Source organism: Macaca nemestrina, chromosome 10 (assembly GCF_043159975.1).
Source record: "Macaca nemestrina isolate mMacNem1 chromosome 10, mMacNem.hap1, whole genome shotgun sequence".
Taxonomy (NCBI): domain Eukaryota; kingdom Metazoa; phylum Chordata; class Mammalia; order Primates; family Cercopithecidae; genus Macaca; species Macaca nemestrina.
In genome coordinates, this window is record NC_092134.1 from 27039387 (window position 1) to 27052987 (window position 13601).

Here is a 13601-nt window from a genome sequence, read left to right on the forward strand (position 1 = left end):
GGCATCGCCTCACCCAGGAAGCGCGAGGGGTTGGGGAATTTTCTGCCTTACCCAAGGGAAGCTGTGAGGGTCTGAGCCTGAGGATCTCCGGCACAGATACTGCGCTTGTCCCACAGTCTTCACAACTGCAAACCAGGAGATCCCCTCTGGTGCCTACCCCACCAGGACCCTGGATTTCAAGCACAAAACTGGGTGGCCAATTGGGCAGACACCAAACTCTTTTTTCTATGCCCCAGTGGCACCTGGAACGCCAGTGAGACAGAACCGTTCACTCCCCTGGAAAGGGGTGCTGAGCAAGGGAGCCAAGTGGTCTGGCTTGGCGGGTCCCACCCCCATGGAGGCCAGGAAAGTAGGATCCTCCGACTTGAAATTCTCGCTGCCAGCACAGAAGCAACCTGAGATCCACCTGAGACTTTCGAGCTTGGTGGGGAGAGGGGCGTCCGCCATTGCTGAGGCTTGAGTAGGTGGTTTTAGGGTCACAGTGTAAACAAAGCCGCTGGGAAGTTCAAACTGGGCACAGACCACTGCAGCTCAGCAAGGCGGCTGTGGCCAGACTGCCAGATTTCTCCTCTCTGGACAGGGCATCTCTGTAAAAAAGGCAGCAGCCCCAGTCAGGGGCTTATAGCAGACTTAAATGTCCTTGCCTGACAGCTCTGAAGAGAGCAGCGGACCTCCCAGCACAGCGTTGGAGCTCTGCCAAGGGTCAATCTGCCTCCTCAAGTGGGTCCCTGACCCCTGTGTCTACTGACTGGGAGACACCTCCCAGTAGGGGCCGACAGACACCTCATACAGGAGAGCTCTGATTGGCATCTGGCCGGTGCCCCTCTGGGTCGAAACTTCCAGAGGAAACTACAGGCAGCAATCTTTGCTGCTCTGCAGCCTCTGCTGGTGATACTCAGTCAAACAGGGTCAGGAGTGGACCTCCAACAAACTCCAGCAGACTGGCAGCAGAGGGGCCTGACTGTTGGAAAAGAAACAAACAGGAAGTCCACTCAAATACCCCATCCTAAGGTCACCAACATCAAAGACCAAAGGTAGAGAAATCCACAAAGATGGGGAAACACCAGCGTTAAAGGCCTGAAAATTCCAAAAACCAGAACGCCTCTCCTCCTCCAAACAATCACAGCTCCTCACCAGCAAGGGAACAAAACTGGATGGGGAATGAGTTTGACGAACTTACAGAAGTAGGCTTCAGAAGGTGGGTAATAACAAACTCTGAGCTAAAGGAGCATGTTTTAACTCAATGCAAGGAAGCTAAGAACCTTGAAAAAAGGATAGTTGAATTGCTAAGTAGAATAACCAATGTAGAGAAGAACATAAATGACCTGAGGGAGCTGAAAAAGCATGAGAACCTTGTGAAGAATACACAAGTATGAATAGCTGAATTGATCAAGTGGAAGAAAGGATCTCAGAGATTGAAGATCAACTTAATGAAATAAAGAGAGAAGACCAGATTAGTGAAAAAAGAATAAAACAGAATGAACAAAGCCTCCAAGAAATATGGGACTATGTGAAAAGACCAAATCTACGTCTGATTGGTGTACCTGAAAGTGAAAGGGAAAATGGAACCAAGTTGGAAAACACTCTTCAGGATATTATCCAGGAGAATTTCCCCAACCTAGCGAGACAGGCCAACATTCAATTCAGGAAATACAGAGAACACCACAAAGATACTCCTCGAGAAGAGCAACCCCAAGACACATAATCATCAGATTCACAAGGTTGAAATGAAGGAAAAAATGTTCAGGGCAGCCTAAGAGAAAGGTCGGGTTACCCACAAAGGGAAGCTCATCAGACTAACAGCGGATCTCTCTGCAGAAACCTTACAAGCCAGAAGAGAGTGGGGGCCAATATTCACCGTTCTCAAAGAAACTAATTTTACCCAGAATTTCATATCAAGCCAAACTAAGCTTCATAAGTGAAGGAGAAATAAAATCCTTTACAGACAAGCAAATGCTGAGGGATTTTGTCACCACCAGACCTGCCTTACAAGAGCTCCTGAAGGAACCACCAAACATGGAAAGGAACAACCAGTACCAGTCACTGCAAAAACATGCCAAACTGTAAAGAACATCGACACTATGAAGAAACTGCATTAACTAATGGGAAAAACAACCAGCTAGCATCATAATGATGGGATCAAATTCACACATAATAATATTAACCTTAAATGTAAATGGGCTAAATGCAACAATTAAAAGACACAGGCTGACAAATTGGATAAAGAGTCAAGCCCCATCAGTGTGCTGTATTCAGGAGACCCATCTCACGTGTGAAGACACACATAGGGTCTAAATAAAGGGATGGAGGAATATTTAACAAGCAAATGGAAAGAAAAAAAAAAAGCAGGGGTTGCAATCCCAATCTCTGATAAAACAGACTTTAAACCAACAAAGATCAAAAGAGACAAGGGCATTACATAATGGTAAAGGGATCAATGCAGCAAAAAGAGCTAACTCTCTGAAATATATATGCACCCAATACAGGAGTACCCAGATTCATAAAGCAAGTTCTTAGAGACCTACAAAGAGACTTAGACTCCCACACAATAATAGTGGGAGACTTTAACACCCCACTGTCAATATTAGACAGATCAATGAGACAGAAAATTAACAAGGATATTCAGGACTTGAACTCAGCTCTGGACCAAGCAGACCTAATAGACATCTACAGAACTCTCCACCCCAAATCAACAGAATATACATTATTTTCAGCACCTCATTACACTTATTCTAAATTTGACCACATAATCGGAAGTAAAATACTCCTCAGCAAATGCAAAAGAATGGAAATCATAACCAACAGTCTCTCAGACCACAGTGCAATCAAATTAGAACTCAGGACTAAGAAACTCAATAAAAATCACACAACTACATGGAAACTGAACAACCTGCTCCTGAATGACTACTGGGTAAATAACAAAATGAAGGCAGAAATAAAGGTATTTTGAAACCAATGAGGATGAAGACGCAATGTACCAGAATCTCTGGGACACATTTAAAGTGGTATTTAGAGGGAAATGCATTGCAATAAATGCCCACAAGAGAAAGCAGGAAAGATCTAAAATTGACACCCTAACGTCACAATTAAAAGAACTAGAGAAGCGACAGCAAACAAATTCAAAAGCTAGCAGAAGACATGAAATAACTAAGATTAGAGCAGAACCGAAGGAGATAGAGACATGAAAAACCCTTCAAAAAATCAATGCATCCAGGAGCTGGTTGTTTGAAAAGATTAACAGATAGACCGCTAGCCAGGCTAATAAAGAAGAAAAGATAGAAGAATCAAGTAGACACAATAAAAAATGATGTGGGGGGATATCACCACTGATCCCACAGAAATACAAACTACCATCAGAGAATACTATAAACACCTCTATGCAAATAAACTAGAAAATCTAGAAGAAATGGACAAATTCCTGGACACATACACCCTCCCAAGACTAAACCAGGAAGAAGTTGAATCCCTGAATAAACCAATAACAAGTTCTGAAATTGAGGCAGAAATTAATAGCCTACCAACCAAAAAAAGTCCAGGACCAGATGGGTACACAGCTGAATTCTACCAGAGGTACAAAGAGGAGCTGATACCATTCCTTCTGAAACGATTGCAAACAATAGAACAAGAGGGAATCCTCCCTAACTCATTTTATGCGGCCAGCATCATCCTGATACCAAAGCCTGGCAGAGACACAACAAAAAAAGAAAATTTCAGGTCAATATCCCTGATGAACATCAATGCAAAAATCCTCAATAAAATACTGGCAAACCGAATCCAGCAGCACATCAAAAATCTTATCCACCATGATCAAGTTGGCTTCATACTTGTGATGCAAGGCTGGTTCAACATATGTAAATCAATAAATGTAATCCATCACATAAACAGAACCAATGACAAAAACCACATGATTATCTCAATAGATCCAGAAAAGGCCTTCAAAAAATTCAACACCCCTTCATGCTAAAAATTCTCAATAAGCTAGGTATTGATGGAACATATCTCAAAATAATAAGAGCTATTTATGACAGATCCACAGCCAATATCATGCTGAATGGGCAACAACTGGAAGCATTCCCTTTGAAAACTGGCACAAAACAAGGATGCCCTCGCTCACCACTCCTATTCAACATAGTATTGGAAGTTCTGGCCAGAGCAATCAGGCAAGAGAAAGCAATAAAGGGTATTCAAATAGGAAGAGAGGAAGTCAAATTGTCTCTGTTTGCAGATGACATGATTGTATATTTGGAAACCCCATCATCTCAGCCCAAAAACTCCTTAACCTGATAAGCAACTTCAGCAAAGCCTCAGGATACAAAATCAATGTGCAAAAATCACAAGCATTCCTATACACAAATAACAGACAAACAGCAAGCCAAATCATGAGTGAACTCCCATTCATAATTGCTACTAAGAGAATAAAATACCTAGGAATACAACTTCCAAGGGATATGAAGGCCCTTTTCAAGGAGAACTACAAACCACCGCTCAAGGAAATAAGAGAGGACACAAACAAATCAAAGAACATTCCATGCTCATGGATAGGAAGAATCAATATCATGAAAATGGTCTTACTGCCCAAAGTAATTTATAGATTCAATACTACCCCCATCAAGCTACCACTGACTTTCTTCACAGAACTGGAAAAAACTACTTTAAAGTTCATATGGAACCAAAAAAGAGCCTGCAAAGCCAAGACAACCCTGGGCAAGAAGAACAAAGCTGGAGGCATCACGCTACCTGACTTCAAACTATACTATAAGGCTACAGTAATCAAAACAGCATGGTACTGGTACCAAAACAGATACACAGGCCGCAGAAATAATACCACACATCTGCCACCACCTGGTCTTTGACAAATCTGACACACACAAGCAGTGGGGAAAAGATTCCCTATTTAATAAATGGTGTTGGGAAAACTGGCTAGCCATATGCAGAAAACTGAAACTAGACCTTTCCCTGACACATTATACAAAAATCAACTCAAGATGGATCAAAGACTTAAAACGTGAGACCTAGGACCATAAAAATCCCAGAAGAAAACCTGAGCAATACCATTCAGGACATAGGCATGGGCAAAGACTTCATGTCTAAAACACCAAAAGCAATTGCAACAAAAGCCAAAACTGACAAATGAGATCTAATTAAACCAAAGAGCTTCTGCACAGCAAAAAACATTATCATCAGAGTGAACAGGCAGCCTAAAGAATGGGAGAAAATTTTTGCAATCTATCCATCTGACAAAGGGCTAATATGCAGAATCTACAAAGAAGTTAAATACATTTACAAGAAAAAAACAATCCCATCAAAAAATGGGCAAAGGACATGAACAGACACTTCGCAAAAGAAGACATTTATGCAGTCAACAGACACATGAAAAAATGCTTATCATCACTGGTCGTTAGAGAAATGCAAATCAAAACCACAATGAGGTACCATTTCACACTAGTTGGAATGGCGATCATTAAAAAGTCAGGAAACAACAGATGCTGGAGAGGTTGTGGAAAAATAGGAATACTTTTACATTGTTGGTGGGAGTGTAAATTAGTTCAACCATTGCGGAAGACAGTGTGGCAATTCCTCAAGGATCTAGAACTAGAAATATCATTTGACCCAGCAATCCCATTACTGGGCATATACCCAAAGGATTCTAAGTCATTCTACAATAAAGACTCATGCACATGTATGTTTATTGCGGCACTATTCACAATAGCAAAGACTGGGAACCAACCCAAATGTCCATCAATGATAGACTGGATTAAGAAAATGTGGCACATACACACCATGGAATATTATGCAGCCACAAAAGAGGATGAGTTCATGTCCTTTGCAGGGACATGGATGAAGATGGAAATCATCATTCTCAGCAAACAATCAGAAAACCAAACACCACATGTTCTCACTCATAATGGGAGCTGAACAATGAGAATACATAGACACAGGGAGGGGAACATCACACACTGGGGCCTATCAGGGAGTGGGGGTTAGGGGAAAGATAACATTAAGAGAAATACCTAATGTAGGTGACAGGTTGATGGGTGCAGCAAACCACCATGGCACGTGTATACCTATGTAACAAAACTGCACATTCTGCACATGTAACCCAGAACTTAAAAGTATAATACAAAAAGAAAAAAATAACATTCACAGGGTGGAACAGAAATGTATGGAGAATTTCTAGTCACAGAGAGGTTGAATAATTTATCCAGTGTCACACAGCCAGGCAGAAGCAAGGCCAAGAATAGATGCCTGAAGCAAATCAATTGTTGGGACCTTTGTGTTAAGGGTCTCAACCACAAAGATGGTACATATAAAGGATGCTAGGAGAAGTGGCCCCTCCATTCCTCAACACCCTCTGGAGGATACAGAAGGACACACATAGAGCTATCATGTGAATTGAAGATGGTAGGACAAAGTCCAGCGCTCTGTGGCCAGCAAAGCCCTCCATGATTCCCTGATCCTGCCTTGTAAGCACATCTCCTGCCTCTCTCCTTCAACTTGCTATGCCCCTGCCACAGTGGTCTTCCTGTTATGCCAACACTCCAAATTCCTTCCTTGCTTAGGGCCTTTGCATTTCTTACCTCCTCTGTCCTGGTTCTTGCATGGCTGATAACCTCTTGTCATTCAGGCCAGTCCCCCCTCCTCAGGAGGCCCTCCCTGAATACCCAATTGCTTTCCACTCTCTGCCACATAACACTGTTATTTTTTGTTTCCCTGAGTTTACTATTTGATTTTCTTATTCATTTACTTTTTTTCATTATTGGTCTCTACCCTGCACCCCCTGTAAGCCTCATTGAATGCAGGAGGGCCCGGTCTGATTATTTACAGCTGTATCTCCCAGAACCTGGTGCATGGTATGCCTTGAACACATATTTGTTGAATGAATGAGTTGACTAGGTAAACAAAAATGGAGGGACGATATTCTAGGACTCTTGGTGGAGGAAATTGCCTTCACAAAGGCATGGAGTTTTGAGAGAACAATGGGCAGCAAGGGTGGTCAGACATCTGGTGTGGTCGCAGGATCAGTGTCCACATGCAGAGTGGAGCTGAGCTGTAGAGATGGGCAGGGCCAGGTCCCACAGGGTCTTGAGGGCCAACCCAAAGAGCTTGGAGTTTATCCTGACAGATTGAAAGCTGCCAAAGGATTTTGAGTGGGGGTGTGTCATTGTCAGATTCATATGATTTATGGATCATTTTGGTTGAGTATGAGGAGTGGATTAGATTAGGGGAAGGTTGGAGGCAAGGGTAATAGGTAGGAGGGTATTACATAGTCCAGATAATGGGTAAGAACTTGAATCATTTGTTTAGCCTGAAGATGGCAGCAGATACTGTCAGTGCCCTGCCCTTCCCCCTTCATGCCTGAGGCACCCTGGGGCAGGGACAAGCACCTGGAGCACTGCCTGCTGGCCTGTTCTTGGTTGCCCAAGGGCAGGTCTGAAGTGCCTGGGCATTAACACTTGGGAGCATCCTTAGCCAACAGCCAATGCTGAAGGATAAAGCCTCAGCCTCCTCGGACCCCAGGGCACAACTCTGAAGCACATTCTGTGCCATCTCTCTGATGTCCTCAGGGCACTGAACCTCAGTTGCCCATAGTGGTAACCTGGTCATTGCAGAACCCTTCCTATAGCAGCTTCCTCCCCTTCCATTCTCACTTTCTTACTCTCTTCTTAGTGTGTCTGGGATCACCTACCAAAATAAGCCACTTATATTCATATTCTTGTCTTGGGGTCTACTTCTGGAGGATTCTAGCTTAAGACATTGTCTGAGTCCATTCAGGCTGCTATAACAGAATACCATAGACTGGGAAGCTGATAAACAACAGAAATTTATTTCTCACAGTTCTAGAGGCTGGGAAGTCCAAGATCAAGGTGCTGGCTGATCCAGTGTCTGATGATTGCCCACATTCCTGTTCACAGATGACATCTTCTCTCTATGTCTTCACCTGGTAGAAGGGGCCAAAACATTCCCTTGGGCCTATTTTAGAAGACACGGATCCCATTCATGAAGCCTCTGACCTCATAACTTAATCACCTGCCAGAGGCCCTGCCTCCTAATACCATCACGTTTTGGTGGTTAGGATTTCAACATGTGAATTTTGGGAGGGACACAAACATTCAGACCACAGCAGATGCTGCTTCTCAAATACACCATACACATTCCTGTTTTAGGACTTTTGCATTTGCTGTCTCTGGGTCATTCTTCCCCTAGGTTTCCAGAAGATTCACTCTTTTATCTCTTCAGATCTTTACTGAGCTATCACCTTGATTATCAGTCAGGTTGGGTTGCTTTATGCTGAAGTAACAAATAGGCCCTTAATTTCATTGGCTTAACTACAAAAGATGTATTTGTCTTCATGCTACATGCCCTTTGTGGTATGCAGGGCTGCTCTGCTCCACAGAGTCACTTGGGACTGAGGCTGATGGAAGCTCCATTGCATCACAGATTCCACAATCACCACAGCATAATAGGGACCATGGAGAAGTGATACTCATCACTTTTGCTTATATAGGCTGGAGCAAGTCAGTGGCTGCACCTGGTAGGCAGCAGAGAAGTGCAATCCTACCTTAAGAACAGGAGGCAGTGAGCTGGAAATATTTGGACAACAACCCCAGTGACAATTCCCACATCACAGGAGAGTTGGTTCTGATACTCTGTTGAAAAATGGAACCTCATAGGTGCTGGTTGTGCTCAGTGCCGTGAACTGGGTGCTGGTTACATGGGTATTAGTCCATTTTCACACTGCTATAAAGAACTACCCAAGACTAGGTAATTTATACAGAAAAGAGGTTTAATTGACTCACAGTTCTACATGGCCGGGGAGGCCTCAGGAAACTTACCATCATGGCAGAAGGCAAAGGGGAAGCAGCATGGCAGCAGGCAAGAGAGAGAGAGAGAGCGAGGGGGGAACTGCCAAACTTTTTAAAAGCATCAGATTTCATGAGAACTCACTCATTATCATGAGAGCAGCATGGGGGAAATGGCCCCCAGGATCCAATCATCTCCCAGGAAGTCCCTCCCTTGACATGCAGGGATTACAGTTCTAGATGAGATTTGGGTGGGGACACAGAGCCAAACTATTTCAGGTATGTTCACTTTGAGAAAATCTGTTACACTTATGGTTTGATCACTTTCCTTACATGTATGATACTTCAATGAAAAGTTTAAAAAGTGCACTTCTGCACTTGCTATGCCTTTTCCTACCTTATTTTTCTCCATAGCACTTATCACCGTTGAACCTACCACGTATTGTACTCCATTCTGCTTGTCTTTTCCAGTGGAATGTAAGCTCTATGAAGAGAAGACATTTTCAAGGTTTTTTTTTCTTTTCCATCCAGCCTTTCCCTGCTGTTTGACCAGCATCTGGCATAGAGGAGGCACTCAATATATATATGTATTAAATAAATGAATACTTGGAACCAGATGTGATATTCAAAGTATTTCATAACTAGAAGGTACAGACATGATCCAGTTGGGATGGATGCTCATTGTAAACAATTGGTACAGCCTTTTGGGCAAACTGGTTGAATATTAGCCCTGGCTGAGACACTAAATGCTGCAGTTAGAAATCTTATACTCTCCCTTTAACAGTGTATTAAGCATGTTCAGTGAACAGGCATTGCCAAAGTGAAGGTCTCTGTTACTGTAGCTATAATTTGCAGAAGGAAGGGGAACTCACACCTCCTGAGCATTTAATCTTGTGCCAAGTCTTGGGCTGGCCCTTTTATGACTATTATTTAATTTAACTTCATGGCTGATGTTGTTTTATTTCAAAATAAACTCAAATTGCATACACCAGCATTCTTTTTCCTCTGGGGCTCTCCTTCCCTCTCTATTTGCCCACTTTAGCCATGCACCTGGCAGGTAAAAAGGCACTCCTGAGACCTCAGTGGTTGATTAAAACCAGGTTAGGAAAAGTGGCTTCCATGTGCTTCTGACTGGGACCAGACCTCCAGCAAAACCATGAAAGGTCACACCAAGAGAGCCAAAAAGACCTCTTTTTCTATCTGTTTCCACACCTCATCTTTTCCTATCACATGTGACACCTAGAAGGCTTTACACTGAAGCCGCCTGGTTGGCGCAGGGGTTCATAAATAATGGCCTAGAAGCAGTTATTCTTTCAACTCATTATTATTGTTTTATTGAAGTAGTGGCTCGAGAATGCTAACTCTGCTTTTTATGGATTTTGGCTTGCTTCAAGACCAGGCCTCTGGGTCTGGCTTGGAAAATAACTTTAGAGTGAACCTCACACACTACCCACTCAGTCCCTTTTTAATTAATTCACTGGACTCCCCATGAAACTTCAGGAGTTAGTCCAAGAACTCTGTGGGACTTGGGTTCCATTATCCTTTAAAAAAAATGGTTCTTGGTGATGATGGCCCCAGAAAAGAATAGAGTCTTCAGAATCAGGAAGTTGTAACAACTCTTACTTGGGGAGCATGATTTCATTTTCATATTATTTGCAGGGTGTTAGAGCTGAAAATAAATTGATTATCTAATTCAGTCAGTCAATTGACAAATTATTATTGAACATCTCTCCCTGTAGCAGGCACTGGATGTGGAGCTAGGGATGCAGCAGCAAACATAAAGATGATGCCTTTATTCCATCATTCATCCAGCAATTATTTACTGAGCACATACTGAAGGCTAGATCCTGTGCTGGGTGCAGAGAAAGCAGAGAATGATATGGTATAATCTCTGCCTTATAATCTAGTGGTTAAGAACATGAGCCCGAGAGTCAGATGTGGGTTCAAATCCCAGATCTACCCACTAGTAGCTGGGTGACCTTGGGCAAGTTAATCCAACTCTTGGAGTTTTAGTTTCCATGTCTGTAAAACAGAGATAGATAATAGTAGTACCTATCTTATGGGGCTATTGACTTTGGAATAGTATTTAGTAAATGTTCAGTAAATGATAGCTAGTTATTATTTTTAATAATACTATGAATAATCTAGTCAGATAGACAAATAGACCAAATTTCACAATGTGATAAAATCTATAATGTACGAAGCATCATGGAAACATAGAGAACAATACATTCTTTTAATGGAACAAGGAAAGGTGACTGGGTGCGGCGACTCATGCCTGTAAGCTGAGCACTTTGGGAGGCTGAGGCGGGTGGATTACTTGAGGCTAGGAGACCAGCCTGACCAACATGGTGAAACCCTGTCTCTAATTAATTTATGAAAATACAAAAATTAGCTAGGTGTGGTGGTGGGTCTTTGTAGTCTGAGCTGCTAGGGAGGCTGAGGCAGGAGAATCGCTTGAGCCCAGGAGGCTGAGGCTGCAGTGAGCTGAGATTGTGCCATTGAACTCCAGCCTGGGCGACAGAGCAAGACTCCATCTCAAAAAAAAAAAAAAAAAAAGGCTTCACAGAAAAGGGATTTTCAGGGCTGGCGGTGGAGGATGGGTAGGAGGAACTGGGGAAGGGTAGCCTTTTCTTTTCCAGATGAGGAAGGCTTCTGAGAATCATTTGGGAAAATCCCTGGCATTGAAGTGCTTAGTGACCGGTGCACGACTCATGCCTCAAGGATCTGAAGGAGAGAGACTGAAAATTCTCCTGGCAGCCTTGAGCTTTCTCAAGCAGGCACTTTATGGGGGGCTAAGGTCATCCTAGGGACTCAGCCTTGAGCTGTTAGAAACTATGTTGGTGTTTAAGCCTTTTAATGTGGGTGGGGGGAAAGGGGGGTGTCCAAAATCATTTGTGCTGAGAATCTGTAGTTCTATGGGCCAAGGCTGAGGTCTAATTGAAGAGAGGATTCAGAGGAGCTTGGTTAAAGTTTGGCCAAGGAAGGAAACTTCGTTGAGGGGCAAAGTGACCCCAACAGTGTCTAGGATAGACTGCTGGTTCTCTTCCTGGCCTTCTGGCTGAGATCAAGTGTAGGATAGAATGCTGGAAGGGAGGCTAGGTCAGCTGGAGGAGGCATGGCCTATGTCAGGGAATCCCAGGTGGCCAATTTCATCAATGGCAGAAGGGAGTGGAGAGGAAGCCTTCATGGGAGAGAGAACCAGCACTTGGACAACTTCCATGACTGGGGACATTCAATGAGTACAGATGGCCCTGGCTCTGTACGACCTTCTCACCTTCCTTACCTCTCCCATCCCTCCTTCCTGCTCCTTGGGCCTCTTGCCCTGGCCCTAGAGGAGCCTAAAGAAACACAGTGAATGAGGGAGGAGGGCAAAAACCGGTAAAGAAACCCACACAATCTCCTTCTTCCCTGCAGCTTCTGAGCAAGAGCCAGTCCTAAGCTAAAAAGTGGGGAAGACGTTTTAATTGGTTGATATTGCAACCTTACCATTAGAATGAATGAAACTTTATACAGTATCCAAAACTGAGGCATCCTTTAATGCCTGAGTGACCGCAATGGCTATAGGATCCATCTAAGATATGTAAGATATGTGGAGAATACAAAGAGAGAGAAGGTTTGAAGGAACAGTGATGAGAAAATACAATTGCTTTTGCTGATCCCAGTTCATTGAGTAAGCTGTTTACAATCTTTAAAAATGTTCTTCTTTTCTGCTGGACTTTAAGCTCTATGAGGGTAAGAAGCCATGATTCTCAGCACCAAGCACCATGTGCAGCTCATAGTAGCTGCTCAATAGATATTTGTTTAATTGCACTGAGTTGAGTTGAAGGGCAAGAATTGGGTGAATGTGATGCCATGTCTAGCAATTTAGTGAGCGAGAGAGAAACCACACCTTTACCTCATTTAGGATTCCAGTGGAAGATGCATGATCTGATGGCAAGAGCACCACACAGCAAGCCCCAGGTTCTAGTCCAGTCTCTGCTGTCAATAGGCTGGTTACCTTAGGCACGTTAATAGAATTGCCTGTGCTTCAGTGTTTTGGTCTGGAAAATTGAAGAGGTCGGTTGGATTGGTAAGTGGATTCCAAACAGAGCTGTATATGAGAATCAGACGGGAAACTCTGTAAACACCAATTCCTGGGCCTACTTCCATCCATCTGATTCAGTGTCTAGAGTAGGTCCCAAAATCTGTAGTATTTAGAGTTTCCTAGATAAATCTGATGCACAAGTCAGTTAAGGAACCACTGGTTAAGATGCTTTATAAGGGCTGCTCAAACTTTGAAGGGTCCAAATTGCTTTCCTTGTCTGAAAATGAGAATAATGTTAGTATCTGCCCCATAGGGTTCGTGTCAGGATTAGGTTGGGAGATGCTTGTGAAGGGTTGAGGGCAGCTTCTGGCACCTGCTACCCACTCAGGAAATAGTATCCCATAAATTATAGAAATAAATGTTTGCCAATAGAGTCGAACTGTCAACTTTAAAATTGGTTTTAAACCCACAAATAGAATGTCAAATCTTTTCTTATTTTTGTTGTATTTTCTTACGCATTTCTAGTCTGGGCCATGTTCTTTTTCCTTCTCATGTGTTTGTAATTATTTTCTTTCAAATGTTTTCTTGTCCCATTCCACCCCCATCCCATGCTTGCAGTTGTGTTTCCCCTTATATTAAAATCATGAACATTTCTTACCAGTTTTCTAGTTCTCGAGGCAAACTTCCACAAGTGCTCGTGCCCCAATGTCCCTGAAATGAAGTGCCTTAGAAAGTCCCTGGCGCGCAAGACAAACTTTCTGTAAGTTGCACAG